Source organism: Pleurodeles waltl, chromosome 7, assembly GCF_031143425.1.
Source record: "Pleurodeles waltl isolate 20211129_DDA chromosome 7, aPleWal1.hap1.20221129, whole genome shotgun sequence".
Lineage (NCBI taxonomy): Eukaryota > Metazoa > Chordata > Amphibia > Caudata > Salamandridae > Pleurodeles > Pleurodeles waltl.
This window is the reverse complement of record NC_090446.1, coordinates 1,072,923,730-1,072,940,213: the sequence shown is the minus strand read 5'-3', so window position 1 is coordinate 1,072,940,213 and position 16,484 is coordinate 1,072,923,730.

The following is a 16,484-nucleotide window of genomic DNA, read 5'->3' as shown; positions in this document are numbered from 1 at the left end:
ACTGTGGCTTTGCACTCCCCAGGATTGAACAGTGGCCGTGGAGGCCCCTTGATGATCTGGCGTCGTGGACTCATGTGGCTGAGGTGCCCCCCCTTCCCCCTGAGGTGCCTGTAGTTTTCCTATCTGATGCCCCTGCAGTGTTCTCTCCAATGGATTCGGGTCTCATGTGTGGGCTTTGCCCATGTGTTGAGGACCATTGGCCCGCGTACAATGACAGAAAGCCAATTTTGACGGGACAATTTACATATGTGTATATAGTTATGGGATGTTCGACTTACTTATTTACTTAGCCTTACAATATATTTGAATTCCAATAACATATTATTTTGTCTTTGCATTCTTCAGGAGGGTTTGGGGGGTGTCACTCTGAGTTGTTGCTCTGCATTGGTGTGTAGGCAGTTGGGGTGGGGGGGTGTCGCGTATGTGTGTGCCCGTATTCTTTTCTCCTCCTCCCTCCCCTGTGTCGTAGGTGCAGTACTCACCGTTGTCTTCTGCACCGGCGTTCGTGCTCCTGGTAGAGGAGCAGGTAGACAATTGCTGGTAGGATGTGTAGTTCTGGTTCCATGCTGTCCAGATTCCTCGTGGAGTGTGTAGGGTGAGCGTTTTCCCGTTCGTAGTCTGTTTCCGCCGTGTTTTTGCCGGCGGGGCTCCTGCCCCGGAAAAGGTGGCGGATTGGTGAGTTGTGATAGGGTGGGCGGTACATTGTCTGCCGCCTGTCTGTTGGCGGTGACCGCCGCGCTGCTTGTCTGTACCGCCGTGGCGGTCGGAGTGTTAAAGTGGCGGTCTGTGTTGGCGGTTCCCGCCAGGGTCAGAATTCCATTTTTTGGGCCGCCTGCCTGTTTGCGGGTTGGCCGCCGCTTTAACACTGACCGCCAGGTTGGAATGACCCCCTAAGTTGGTTAAATTAAGGTCAAAACGATAAAGATTCAATAAGCACAAGTTGAGATATCACTTTTGCAAGTTTAAAAGGAGTCTTAAATCTTAGAAATCAACAGTTGTCTCTTGTTTGCACAAAGTACCTGATTTGGGTCAAAATTACCACGCACGGAGACCGAAGAGGAGGCGGTACGTGGAAAAATAAGGTGTGCGTCAGATTTTATGGTGCAGCACAGAAGATGTGTCATTTCTTTCCACGATTCAAAGGGCTTTGTGTCAATTTGTGGAGCGCAGTCTTAATTCCTTACTGTGATGCGGGAATCTTTTGACGCCCAGGGACGATGCGTGGAAAATACTGGGCATGTGAGGCAAAGTCACAGGTGTTCCATTCATCCGGTAGGCGATGCGTCTAATTTACTGTCGCACGGCAGGCGCTGCAGCGATTCTTCACTCAGGAAGTCGGGCTGCATCATTCCAGCTCGACTGCGTGTTGATCTGTTAGGGCTGTGCATTGAATTTCTGATCACAGCACAGGTGCTACGTTTCTCACCTCCTGGGAAGTCAGGCTGCGTCGTTCCGGTTCGGGTATGTGGCAATTTTCTCATCACAAGGCAGGCTGTGTGTTGTTTCCAGCAGGTGGTGCATTGATTTTTGGCGCACAAGGAGTTTCCTTGAAGAGATTAAGGCCCTTGTTATGACATTGGCAGTAAATCCCACTTACCGCCATGCTGACTGCCTCCAACATATCGCCGCAGTGGAGGATATCCGTTCACCATATTATGACAAACACATACCAATCCGTCTCTATTCAGCCACAGACACAAGTCCACCACACCAAAGGTCAGTGATAAGCTGGTGGTATCCAAACCCACACTGTTACGCCAACAGAACTATGCCCATCACATTATGACCCACGAATCACCACGCTGGACATTGAACTGCGGTAAACCATCGGCAGTACATACCGCTGTGCTCAAAATACACACACACATACAAAACATCACTACATTGGTCAATTTAAATAACACGCACTGGACTCCCATAAACACACCACATCCACACCACTATAAAACACCCACCCACATTACCCACATCACTTTACGACTACAATTAATTGGCACCAGAGAGAGACAGCAAGACCACTCACACAACCAGAGCCACATACCACTTACACCTATACACCACTCACACACCCCGCATCACACACCCCAACACATTACCCTACACACCCTCACCTAGACACCTTACACAACAACCATGGCACCACAGAGACACCCCTGATTCTCAGAGGAGGAGCTAAGGGTCATGGTGGAGGAAATCATCAGGGTAGAGCCTCAGCTATTTGGAGCACAGGTGCAGCAGATATCGATAGCTAGGAAGATGGAGCTATGGCAGAGAATCATGGACAGGGTCAATGCTGTGGGACAGCACCCAAGAACCAGGGATGACATCAGGAAGAGGTGGAAGACCCATGGGGGAAGACACGTTACATAGCAGCAAGACACCAACTCACTATACAGAGGACTGGCAGTGGACCCCCAACACCTCCCCCACAACTAACAACATGGGAGGAGCAAGCCTTGGCAATCATGCATCCTGAGGGCCTGGCTGGAGTAAGAGGAGGACTGGACTCTGGTAAGTCAACTCTATACTACAACTACCCCCCTACCTGCATGCCATCACATACCCTCACCCTCACTCCCATCACTCTACGACCTCCCACACACCCCACAATCACATCCCACTCATCTCAACGCCAAGCCCTGCATGCCATACCATTGCATGGACACCACTCACAGCCCTGCATTGAAACCTATCACCAAAGCATGCATACTAGAGAGAATCAGCTAACCCACCATGTACCAACTTACACAAGTGAAAGCTGACAGGGCAAATACAACCAAAGAGGGCAACCCACCGATTCACAATATGTCACACACAGAAACAATAACACTTCATTTACATCCCCACAGGTATCCCAGCCAATGTCACTGGAGAAGAGGTGCCAGCACTATCCAGTCCCCCAACTGAAGAGGCCCACAGTGATGACAGCAACTCTGGTCGCCTGGATCTGGATGACCTACCTGGCCCATCAGGGACCCTTGGACCGTTGGTTACCCAAGCACAGTCACACACCACCACAGAGCCTCCCCCATCTGGAAACACCACCACAGCACCCACCCAGCGTACCCACACCTCTGTCCCCAGGACACGTCAATCAGCAATGCGTCCACCTCTTCATGGACCCCAGGGCACACCTCGCCCCCAAGAAAATAAGGGACCTGGGGTCAGTGGCAGTGGGCACACGGTTCAGGGGACAGAGGCACAGGACAACTGGGAAACTGGGAGGAGTGCTGTGCGCCAGAGGGAGGACAGGCCAAGGGAACCGACTCTCCAGGAGGCACTCACCGAGATCCTGGGATCATATCAACATTCCCAGGACCCGATGGGCCAGATCCTGGACAACGTGCAGGAGAACATGCAGCTGCAGGAGGGACAGTACCAGGGGATCAGGGAGGACTTGCAGGCCATCAACACCACCCTGGTCTCCATTGCAGGGGTTCTGGCAAACATGGCCAACATTATGAGGGAGGCAGTCTCGCAACAGCAGGCCACTAGCCAGACATTTGAACTGCATTCCACCTCCACTGCCGCTAGTGAACAGGAGGCCCCGCCTCAGGACTCACAGGCCACCAGCACCCCTCCCCTGCAGAAGGGAAACCACCCTGCAAACGTTCCCTGCGATCCGGGCAGAAGCCAGAGACTATTCCCAAGACCCCACCAGGAAATGAGACTCTCCTGATGGTCACCCTTATGTCCCACTCTGTAACCCTGTCCCCCTTGAACTGCCATTGCTCCACTTCCTATGTCCCCTTGGACAATGCACCTATGCTACAAATAGACTGGAACAATACCCTGGACTTTCCTCCATCATCACCCCATCCCATTGCACTTGCCCCTTTATTTATTAGCACTTCAATAAACACCCTTTGAAAAAAAACAAGTATGGAGTATGTTACATTTCAAAGTATGTATTCGCTTAACCAGGTGCAAACATTGCAATTCAACTGTACAGTAATTGTGCACATTGGAAAGACCTGTATTTGGCTTCAGTGATCGCACCAGGAGTGATAGTGGGGCACCAACATCTATAAAATGAATTGCCAAAGGGTACAGTAAGTGGGCATAGAAGTGGGAAATAACAGCATGCCAGTGCCAAAGGTATACAAAATACTGACAATGAAATGGGAAGTAACACTGTCTGTGTGTCACTAGAAGTATTGTTGTATCACTGCTGTTCTGTTGTCCTCATCCTCCTCCTCCTCACTGTCCACAGGGTCCACTGCTGCCACACGCCCATCTCCAGCCTCCTCCTCCTGCAGAAAAGGCACATGGCATCTCAAGGCAAGGTTATGCAACATGCAGCATGCCACGATTATCTGGCAGACCTTCTTGGGTGAGTAGCACACAGATCCACCTATTAGATGGAGGCATCTGAACCTGGCCTTGAGGAGGCCAAAGGATCTTTAAATTATCCTTCTTGTTCGCCCATGTGCCTCATTGTAACATTCTTCTGCCCTTGTCCTGACATTCCTCACAGGGGTAAGTAGCCATGATAGGCTGGGGTAACCAGAGTAACCTGCAAATATTGAGGGACAACATTTAGCCACACACTATCCCATATGGCCCACACCATACCCATATATCAACACCTACTGGGTGGGGACCAGGGCTCACATATTAGCCACACCCTGTGCCTTTGTAGTTGGGCCATCACATTTGGGATGCTGCTATTCCTCAGGATAAAGACATCATGCACCAACCCAGGATATTAAGCATTGACATGGGAGATGTACTGGTCCGCCAGGCACACCATCTGTACATTCATGGAGTGAAAACTCTTACGATTTTGGTACACCTGTTCATTGTGACGGGTCGGTACCAATGCAATATGAGTTCCATCAATCGCCCCAATTATGTTGAGGATATTTCCAGTTGCATAGAAGTCAGCCTTCACTGTGGACAAATCCTCCACCTGGGGAAAAACAATGTAGCTACGCATGTGTTTAATCAGGGCAGACAACACTCTTGTCAGCATTATTGAGAACATTGGCTGTGATATTCCTGCTGCCAAGCCCACTGTCACTTGGAAAGATCCAGTTGCCAGGAAATGGAGCACTGATAGAACTTGCACAAGAGGAGGGATCCCAGTGGGGTGACGGATAGCAGATATCAGGTCAGGCTCCAATTGGGCACACAGCTCTGTGATTGTGGCCCTTTCAAGTCTATAGGTGAGGATGATGTGTCTGTCCTCCAGTGTTGCCAAGTCCACCACGGGTCTGTACATGGGGGTATGTCTCCATCTCCTATTCATCCACAGCGGTAGCAATCTAAGAGACAAAGGACTGAGGAGCCGGTCACAAACTGAACATTGGAGCTAAAGCAGTACAATGGATGATGTCAATTTGTATTGGTTAAGTGGGATTTGTTTTGTATGTCCAAATTTTAACTGTGATGCAGTTATTACCCAGGACCTGCCTCCCCCTGAAACGGCGTCCACATGTCCTATGTGGAGGGACAGGTGAAAGTGAGGTAATTCTGCCGACGTTGTGCATCATTACGGGATGCGGTCGGGAACCACCGTGCAACTCCTCATTGGTTAACATTGGGCCCTATGGAGTACAGTAGCCAATGGTGATGTATGCCGGCGGTGACGGTATGCACCGCTGCAGATGTGACCGCCATTTTCTATCTGATTCCTCACTTGGTACCTGACCTTGAACAGGAGAGGACCTACACTGCATGTGCTGCTGTGACCTGTGTCTGGAACCTACCATGGTCCGTGTGACTGGGGAAGGGTCCCCTGCCTTCACCCCGCCGGAGTTGGAGCGACTGGTGGATTGGGTCCTAACTCAGTATGCACTGCTGTATGGGCCTCCAGACCAACAGGTGAGTACACTGTGAGCACAATGAATGAGGCATGAATGCATGGAGTGGTGTGTGTGAAGGCCTTGTATAAGGGGGTGGTGGATGTCCTCTGGGCAGCTTATTGGTTGTGTGCTGGACCATGTGTGTGCAAATGGTGATGTAAAGGGATATGGTGGGCCATAAGTGTAACAGGCAGGACTGTTTGACTGATACTATTTTCCTGTGTGTATTACCTCTGCAGATCAGCGCCTATCAAAAGAAGGGTATATGGCATGCCATCGCCAAGGACGTGTGGACCCTGTGGGTCTACAGCAGGCAGATCCCCAGGTTCCGCACATCCTGTCGGAAACAATGGGAGGACCTGAGACGCTGGGCACGGAAGATAGCAGAGGCCCAGCTGGGGATGGCCTCCCAACGAGGAAGGGGTGCCCATCAAACCCTGACCCCCCTGATGGCCCGCATACTGGCGGTGGCCTATCCTGAGCTGTGTGGGTGCTTGTGGGCATCACAGGAGCCACAAGGGGGTGAGTACAGTGCCCATCATTATAACTTATGCATGGTAGGGTGGTATCTGGGTGGGGATGTGTGTCAGTGGGTGTCCCTAGCCCAGGCCTGACATTGCAGAGTAGGTCCCCTGTTGGCAAGGGTCCAGAAGGGACAATCATGCTACCTAGCTCATAGGCATCCACAACTGTTCAGGGCTGTGTGGGTCCCAGGTGTTCTGCGTTTGGCGGTGTATGCCTTGGTGGATAGCAAAATAACTGGTAGTGCAATGCATAGTGCGTAGGGCTGTTACCTGTGTGTGAGAGTGGTGTGTATGCCAACGGTGGTGTTGGTGCAGCCATTGACCAAGTGTATCCTTTGTCTCTTCCTCCCCCTTTTAGTTTTGTCACCCTGTCCTTATGTGCATTAGCATCATCTGGCGTAGAAGCAGAGGGACCGGAGACGGAGGGAGCTGCATCCCACAGGACCCAGGGGCCAGAGTCCACCGACAGTGCGGGCACCAGTGGGACGTAGGGCAAGGGGAGCACCACCGCAGAGACTGGAGGGGACAGTTCAGACTCTGATACCTCCTCTGATGGAAGCTCCCTGGTGGTGGCAGACACCTATATGACCACCCCAGCTACAGGTACCACCGCCACCCACGTACCAGCACCGCCCTCCTAGGAGCCCCTCAGTGAATTGCCCGTGCCTGCTCACCCAGGAGGGTGGACATCTCCTTCGCTTCAGGCACCTCAGACCCTGCCCCAGTGAGCCCTGCTGCCCTAAGTGAGGAGACCATTGACCTCCTGAGATCCACCTCTGTAGGGCAGTAAGCCATTGTGAATGCCATCCAGGGGCTGGCAGCCCAAATGCCACAAACTAATGCATTTCTGGAGGGCATTCACACTGGCTTGGCGGCCCAACAGAGATCGATCCAGGCTCTGGCCTCCTCTCTGATGACAGCCATTGTCCCAGTTTTCACCCTCTCCCTCCAACTTCCTCTTCCCAATCCCATTCCCCTCAACCCCAACCTATCCCAAGCACACAGGCAGACGAGCATGCACACACGACAACACACAGGAGTGGCACAGGCAAACACAAGCACCACACATCATCCACAGGCACTCACACAATCACCACCTAGATTCAGACATACCAACATCCACAATTTTCACTGTCTCCCCCTCCTCCTCCACCTCCATCCGAGTTGCATCTACACTCACACCTGCATGCACTACATCCTCATCCACTACCAGCATCACCACCACACCTAGCAGAACACACACCTCATTGGCAGACACCTTCACAACAGCCATGCACATGTCCCCTGTGTCCTCTCCCACTGTGTCTGTCCCCCCTCCTAAAGTACACAAACACAAGCACTCAGACACCCAACAGCCATCCACCTCACAACAGCATCCAGCCCATGCACCTGCACCCAAAATCAGCAGACAAACACCTCCTACAACTAATCCCTATTCCTCCACTCCCAAACCTTTTCCCTCTTTCCACCCCAATGTCCCTAGGAAGCATTTCACCTTCACCATTGGCCTCTTCCCTAACCCTCCCCCCTGGCCTTCACGTCTGGCCAGGGTGACAAAAACCCAGGAAAGCACCTCAGCCACCCAGTCCACGGGCCCAGTAGTCTCCACACCCACTCGTGGTGGGAAAGGATCCAGGGCACTTGTGCAGAGGGTGAAGGAGCCTGCACCTGGCAGCCTCAAGGAAAGGGTGCCTGTCCCAGATGCTGCCCGGAAGGGCAAGAAGCCAGCACCAGCTGCTGCCAGGAAGGGCAAGGAGCCAGCCCAAGCTGCTGCCAGGAAGGGCAAGGAGCCAGCCCCAGCTGCTGCCAGGAAGGTCAAGGAGCCAGCCCCAACGGTTTGCAGGAAGGGCAAGGAGCCAGGAACAAGGACTCAGACGGAGCCTTCACCACCAACCATGGTTGTGCAGCCGACCAAGGCTGCAGGGGTTGGCAGGAGCTTCTGCCCACCACCAGCAGCAGCAGTACTACCACCACCAGTGGGTAGCCATCCGCAGCTGCAGGGGATGGGCAGGAGCTTCCCCCCACCACCACCAGCACCACCACTGAGCAGCCGTCACCGCCGGCGGGCAGTATGTAGTCCTGCCTCCATAGGCTGCTGTGCGTCCCGGTCCCTGCAAATCCAGTGGGTATGGCACCCACCTGAGAGACAGTGACCTTGAACTCCCCAGGATCAAGAGCACAGGGCATGATGCCCTCTCCTGAACCAGTGGGTAAGCCAACCACCAACCCCAGCCTCTTCAGGATCAAGCGCGCAGGGCATGATGCCCCCTCTAGAACCAGTATGTAAGACACCAACCAATCCCAGCCTCCCCAGGATCAAAAGCACAGGGCATGATGCCCCCTCCAGAACCAGAGGGCAAGCCACCCACCAACCCCATCCTCCCCAGGATCAAGAGCACAGGGTACAATGCCCTTCTCCAGAACCAGTGGGTAAGCCACCCACCAACCCCAGCCTCCCAGGATCAAGAGCACAGGGCACAATGCCCCCTCCAGAACCAGTGGGTAAGCCACCCACCAAACCCAGCATCCCTAGGATCAAGAGCAGGCACGGTGCCCCCTCCAGAATCAGTGGGTAAGACACTCACCAACCCCAGCCTCCCCAGGACCAAGCACAAGGCATGTTGCCCCCTCCAAAGCATGGGGGCAAGTCACCCACTTGAGAGACTGTGCCCTTGCACTCCCCAGGACCAAACACAGGGCATGTTGCCCCCTTCAGTACCAGTGGTCTTGTTCCATCGGCTGGCTGAGGTGCCCACCCGCTCCCCGTGCCCCTGAGGTGCCTGCCTATTTTCCAACTGATGTCCCTGCAGTGTTCTCTCCGTGTTGATGCAGGTGACAAGTGGGGCCTTGGACTTTGGCCTCTGGCCCTGTGGCCCATGCATGCTGAGGACTGGGCAGTGTCCCTTGAACTGTACATTTGTATATACTGTACAGTTACATTGCATATTTCTTAGTTCTACTGTGTTGATATTATTACACTCACTTTGGTAAATTCATGTTGTCCTTGCATTTTTCATCCGAGGTATGGGATATACATGTTTTATTACTGAAGCTGATTGTGTGTATGTGCTGGTGGTGGGGGTGTGTGTTGTACGTGTGTGTGTCACTCTCTTTTTCCTCCCTCCCTCCCTTGTGTGCTAGGCATCTCTACTCACCGTCGTTGTCTTTGCCATTGTCGGTGTTCGTGGTGGAGCAGCACGTAGAAGAGCATTAGGAAGACATGCAGCTCGGGTTCCATGGCGGCGTGGTTTCTCCCTTTGTCTCCAATGGTAATTCCTTTCACTTCTGTACAATGTTTCCACCAGGCTTTTGATGTCATTGGTACCGCCCCAGAAAAAGTGGCGGATTGCAGGGTCTTAATACGGTGGGTGGGATATTGGCTTCCGCCTGGCTGTAGGGGGCTACCGCTGTGGTGGCTGTTGTTGTTGCCCTGACGGTCAGTGTGGTAAAGTGGCTGTCTATCTGAGTTCTCACTCCCATGGTCATAATTTGGCGGCAGTTACCGCCAGTCTGTTGGCGGTATTACTGCCACTTTATCACTGACCGCCAGGGTTGTAATAAGGGCCTCAGTCTTTTTGGTCCTGAGACTTCAGAAACAGGAAGCAAGCTCAATCCAAGCCCTTGGAGAACACTTCTCAGCAAAGTGAGAGGGCAGCAGGGCAACAGCAGGGCAGCAGTCCTTCACATCAAAGCAGTACAGATGAGTCCAGGTTTCGGGTTCAGGTCCAGAAGCGTCAGATTTGTTGGGCTCACAGACCCAGTTTATATACCCAAAAATGCCTTTGAAGTGGGGGAGACTTCAAAGAGTGGTTTTGAAGTGCACAACGTCCCCTTTCAGTACAGGTCTGTCCACCAGGGTCCCTGTAGGGGGTTTGGCAGTCCATTGTGTGAGGGCAGGCCACTAGTCTCTGAAATGTAAGCATCAGACCTTCCACTCTCCCAGCCCAGGAAGACCCATTCAGTATGCAGATTAGTGCAGGTGTGATTGAGTATTCTGTGTTTGTGGTTGTCTGGGTGAAATGCAGAAGCGAGCTGTCAACCAGCCCAGTCCAGATGTGGATTGGAGACAGGCTGTAAGGCACAGATGGATTTGAGTACAGAGAAATGCTCACTGTGGCATTTCTAAAATAGTAATTTAAAATCCAACCTCACCAATAAGTAGGCTTTTCTATTACCATTCTGGCCATACTAAATATGACCTGGTTACCCCTTTCTGATCAGAATCTACCACTGAAACAGTAAATGAGGGTAACCCTAATGCTATCCTATGAAAGGAGCAGGCCTCACAGCAGTGAAAAATGAATTTTGGAGTTTTCCACTATCATGACATATAAAACACACAGGTCCATGCCCTGCCTTTTACCTACATAACACCCTGCCCTATAGGTTACCTAAGGCCTACCTTAGGGGTGACTTATATGTAAAAAACAGGTGCGTTTCAGGCTTGGCAAGTACTTTTAAATGCGATGTGGCAGTGAAACTGCACACACATTCCTTGTACTGGCAGGCCTGAGAAATAGTTAAAGGGCTACTAATATGGGTGGCACAGCCAGTGCTACAGGGACACTAGTAGCATATAATTTACAGGCCCTCTGTGTAGGAAAGTACCATCTTGCCTGGCATGTTACCCCCATTTTTACATGTATGTCAGTTTGTTTTTGCCTGTCTCACTAGGATCCTGCTAGCCAGGACCCCAGTGCTCATAGTTTGTGGCCTGAATGTGTATACCTGTGTAGTGACTAACTGTATCACTGAGGCTCTGCTAATCAAAACCTAAGTGCTTATGCTCTTTCTGCCTTTAAATTTGTCATATAGGCTAGTGACCACTTTTACCAATTTCAATTGGCATACTGGAACACCCTTATAATTCTGTAGTATATGGTACCTAGATACCCAAGGTATTGGAGTACCAAGCGATTCTTATGGGCTGCAGCATTTCTTTTGTCACCCATAGGGAGCTCAGACAAACCTTTACACAGGACTGCCACTGCAGCCTGAGTGAAATAATGCACATGTTATTTCACAGCCATTTTCACTGCACTTAACCTGTTCTGTGGCTTGGACGAGGTAACCTCGTCCAAGGCTACAGTTCCAGTGTGCCTTGGACGAGGTCACCTCGTCCAAGGCACAGGAACTGGGGGGAGCGCTAACGCGCCTCCCCTGTGCACCACACCCACCCCCCCAAGGCGGGGATGGAAGGGGAAGCCCTTCCCCTTCCACCCCGACCCCCTTTCACCTCCCCTGTGACGTCAGCGCGCGAGTGCGCGCTGATTAGTCACAGGGTCTCCCCCATTGCGCTGGAAGCTCTGCTTCCAGCGCGATTGAAAGAGAAATGCTCAGCATTTCTCTTTCAATCACGTGGGGGAGGCCCGGAGAGGCTTCAAACGGAAGGAAATGTATTTCCTTCCCTTTAAAGTCTCTCCCAGGGTTTCAAAAGCCGGATTGCTTACAATCCGGCTTTTGAAACCACACTAGACACCAGGGTTTTTTTTTTTTGTTGGTCATGGACATAAGGGAGCGACCCCTTGGGCAAGGGTCGCTCCCAGGGGGGGCGTTTTTTTGGGAAGGCCTTTTTCGCCCGCCTGGGGGCAGATCGGCCTATTATTAGGCCGATCTGCCCCCAGGGGGGGCAGAAACCTCTAGGGCACCAGGGATCATTTATTTTTTTTTCTATTTGTTTCGTTTTTTGTTTTTTTTAGGTGGGGAGCGAACCCATTAGGCAAGGGTCGCTCCCCTAGGCGGCAAATTATATTTAGGCCATTTCTGCCCCCCTTGGGGGCAGATTGGCCTATTTTGATGAGGCCAATCGGCCCCCAAGGGGGGCAGAAACCATTAGACACCAGGGAGTTTTTTTTTTTTGTGAATTTCACGCAAGGGGAGCGACCCCTTAGGCAAGGTCGCTCCCCTGGGGGGCGAATTATTTTAGGCCATTTCTGCCCCCCTGGGGGGTGGATCAGCCTATTTTGATTAGGCCGATCTGCCCCCAAGGGGGGCAGAAACCACTAGTCAACAGGGATTTTTTGTTATTTTTTGTTTTACAGATGGGGTGCGACCCCTTGGACAAGGGTCGCTCCCCTAGAGGGGAAAGTTGTATTTAGGCCATTTCTGCCCTCTTTTGGGGCAGATCGGCAGTTTTTTGCTATGCCAATCTGCCCCCAAGGGGGGCAGAAACCACTAGGCGCCGGGGATTTTATTTTTGGCGCCAATGTCACGCAGGGGGAGCGACCCCGTAGGCAAGGGTCGCTCCCGGGGGGGAGGAAGGGTTGGGGGGGCAAATTTATTTTATGTCATTTCTGCCCCCAGGGGGGGCAGAAACCTCTAGGCGCCAGGGCAATTTTTTTTTTTTTAAATTTGTTTGTTTGTTTGTTTGTTTTTTTAGAGAAGGGGAGCGACCCATTAGGCAAGGGTGGCTCCCCTGGGGGGCAAATTGTATTTAGACCATTTCTGCCCCCCTTGGGGGCTGATTGGCCGATTTTAGGTCAATCTGCCCCCAAGGGGGCAGAAACCACTAGGCACCTGGGATTTTTTTTTGGCGCCAATGTCACGCAGGGGGAGCGACCCCGTAGGCAAGGGTCGCTCCCGGGGTGGGTGGGGGTTGGGGGGGCAAATTTATTTTAGGCCATTTCTGCCCCCCCGTGGGGCCGGCTGAGCTAGAGGCCAAAATCCACAGGTAGGCACTTTGCAAAAAACACCTCTGTTTTCTGTGAAAAAATGTGTTGTGTCCACGTTGTGTTTTGGGCCATTTCCTTTTGTGGGCGCTAGGCCTACCCACAGAAGTGAGGACCATTTTTATCGAGAGACTTAGGGGAATGCTGGGTGGAAGGAAATTTGTGGCTCCTCTCAGATTCCAGAACTTTCTGTCACCGAAATGAGAGGAAAAAGTGTTTCTTTGGCCAAATTTTGATGTTTGCAAAGGATTCTGGGTAACAGAACCTGGTCAGAGCCCCACAAGTCACCCCATCTTGGATTCCCCTAGGTCTCTAGTTTTCAAAAATGCACTGGTTTCCTAGGTTTCCCCAGGTGACGGCTAAGCTACAGGCCAAAATCCACAGGTAGGCACTGTTTTCTATGAAAAAATGGGATGTGTCCACGTTGTGTTTTGGGCCATTTCCTTTTGTGGGCGCTAGTCCTACCCACACAAGTGAGGTATCATTTTTATCGGGAGACTTGGGGGAACGCCGGGTGGAAGGATATTTGTGGTCCTCTCTGATTCCAGAACTTTCTGTCACCAAAATGTGAGGAAAATGTGTTTTTATAGCCAAATTGTGAGGTTTGCAAAGGATTCTGGGTAACAAAACCTGGTCAGAGCCCCACAAGTCACCCCATCTTGGATTCCCCTAGGTCTCTAGTTTTAAAAAATGCATAGGTTTGGTAGGTTGTCTAGGTGCCGGCTGAGCTAGAGGCTAAAATCTACAGGTAGGCACTTTGCAAAAAACACCTCTGTTTTCTTTAAAAAAATGTGATGTGTCCACGTTGCGTTTTGGGGCATTTCCTGTCGCGGGCGCTAGGCCTACCCACACAAGTGAGGTATCATTTTTATGGGGAGACTTGGGGAAACGCTGGGTGGAAGGAAATTTGTGGCTCCTCTCTGATTCCAGAACTTTCTGTCACCAAAATGTGAGGAAAATGTGTTTTTTTAGCCAAATTTTGAGGTTTGCAAAGGATTCTGGGTAACAAAACCTGGTCAGAGCCCCACAAGTCACCCCATCTTGGATTCCCCTAGGTCTCTAGTTTTCAAAAATACGCTGGTTTGGTAGGTTTCCCCAGGTGACGGCTGAGCTACAGGCCAAAATCCACAGGTAGGCACTGTTTTCTATGAAAAAATGGGATGTGTCCACGTTGTGTTTTGGGCCATTTCCTTTTGTGGGCGCTAGTCCTACCCACACAAGTGAGGTATCATTTTTATCGGGAGACTTGGGGGAACGCCGGGTGGAAGGATATTTGTGGTCCTCTCTGATTCCAGAACTTTCTGTCACCAAAATGTGAGGAAAATGTGTGTTTATAGCCAAATTTTGAGGTTTGCAAAGGATTCTGGGTAACAAAACCTGGTCAGAGCCCCACAAGTCACCCCATCTTGGATTCCCCTAGGTCTCTAGTTTAAAAAAATGCATAGGTTTGGTAGGTTTCCCTAGGTGCCGGCTGAGCTAGAGGCTAAAATCTAAAGGTAGGCACTTTGCAAAAAACACCTGTTTTCTTTCAAAAAATGTGATGTGTCCACGTTGCGTTTTGGGGCATTTCCTGTCGCGGGCGCTAGGCCTACCCACACAAGTGAGGTATCATTTTTATGGGGAGACTTGGGGAAACGCTGGGTGGAAGGAAATTTGTGGCTCCTCTCTGATTCCAGAACTTTCTGTCACCAAAATGTGAGGAAAATGTGTTTTTTTAGCCAAATTTTGAGGTTTGCAAACGATTCTGGGTAACAAAACCTGGTCAGAGCCCCACAAGTCACCCCATCTTGGATTCCCCTAGGTCTCTAGTTTTCAAAAATGCATAGATTTGGTAGGTTTCCCTAGGTGCCGGCTGAGCTAGAGGCCAAAATCTACAGGTAGGCACTTTTAAAAAACATCTCTGTTTTCTTTCAAAAAATGTGATGTGTCCACGTTGCATTTTGGGGCATTTCCTGTCGCGGGCGCTAGGCCTACCCACACAAGTGAGGTATCATTTTTATGGGGAGACTTGGGGGAACGCTGGGTGAAAGGAAATTTGTGGCTCCTCTCTGATTCCAGAACTTTCTGTCACCAAAATGTGAGGAAAATGTGTTTGTTTTAGCCAATTTTTAAGGTTTGCAAAGGATTCTGGGTAACAGAACCTGGTCAGAGCCCCACAAGTCACCCCATCTTGGATTCCCCTAGGTCTCTAGCTTTAAAAAATGCACAGGTTTGGTAGGTTTCCCTAGGTGCCGGCTGAGCTAGAGGCCAAAATCTACAGGTAAGCACTTTGCAAAAAACACCTCTGTTTTCTGTAAAAAAATGGGATGTGTCCACGTTGTGTTTTGGGGCATTTCCTGTTGCGGGCGCTAGGCCTACCCACACAAGTGAGGTATCATTTTTATCAGGAGACTTGGGGGAACATAGATTAGCAAAACAAGTGTTATTGCCTCTTGTCTTTCTCTACATATTTTCCTTCCAAATATAAGAGAGTGTGTAAAAAAGACATCTATTTGAGAAATGCCCTGTAATTCACATGCTAGTATGGTCACCCCGGAATTCAGAGATGTGCAAATAACCACTGCTCCTCAACACCTCATCTTGTGCCCATTTTGGAAATACAAAGGTTTTCTTGATAGCTATTTTTGACTCTTTATATTTCAGCAAATTAATTGCTGTATACCCGGTATAGAATGAAAACGCACTGCAGGGTGCAGCTCATTTATTGGCTTTGGGTACCTTGGGTTCTTGATGAACCTTCAAGCCCTATATATTCCCGCAACCAGAGTTGTCCAGCAGACGTAACGGTATATTGAGAAAAATTGCTGTTTTTTTCACCTCAATTTCAATATTTTTCTTTTTCAGTTGTTATTTTCTGTAGGAAACCCTTGTAGGATCTACACAAATAACCCCTTGCTGAATTCAGAATTTTGTCTACTTTTCAGAAAAGTTTAGGTTTCTGGGATCCATCATTGGTTTCACGCCCATTTATGTCACTGACTGGAAGGAGGCTGAAAGCACAAAAAATTGTAAAAATGGGGTATGTCCCAGTAAAATGCCAAATTTGTGTTGAAAAATTGGGTTTTCTGATTCAAGTCTGCCTGTTCCTGAAAGCTGCGAAGCTGGTGATTTTAGCACCGCAAACCCTTTGTTGATGCCATTTTCAGGAAAAAAAACACAAGCCTTCTTCTGCAGCCACTTTTTCCCATTTGTTTGAAAAAAATGAAATTTTCACTGTATTTTGGCTAATTTCTTGGCCTCCTTCAGGGGAACCCACAAAGTCTGGGTACCTCTAGAATCCCTAGGATATTGGAAAAAAAGGACGCAAATTTGGCTTGGCTAGCTTATGTGGACAAAAAGTTATGAGGGCCTAAGCCCAAACTGCCCCAAATAGCCAAAAAAAGGCCTGGCACAGGAGGGGAAAAGGCCTGGCAGCGAAGGGGTTAAGTAACTTATAAGTCATCTATATGTCTAGCCTTCACTTGCTGAAGGTTAGGTGTAAAGTT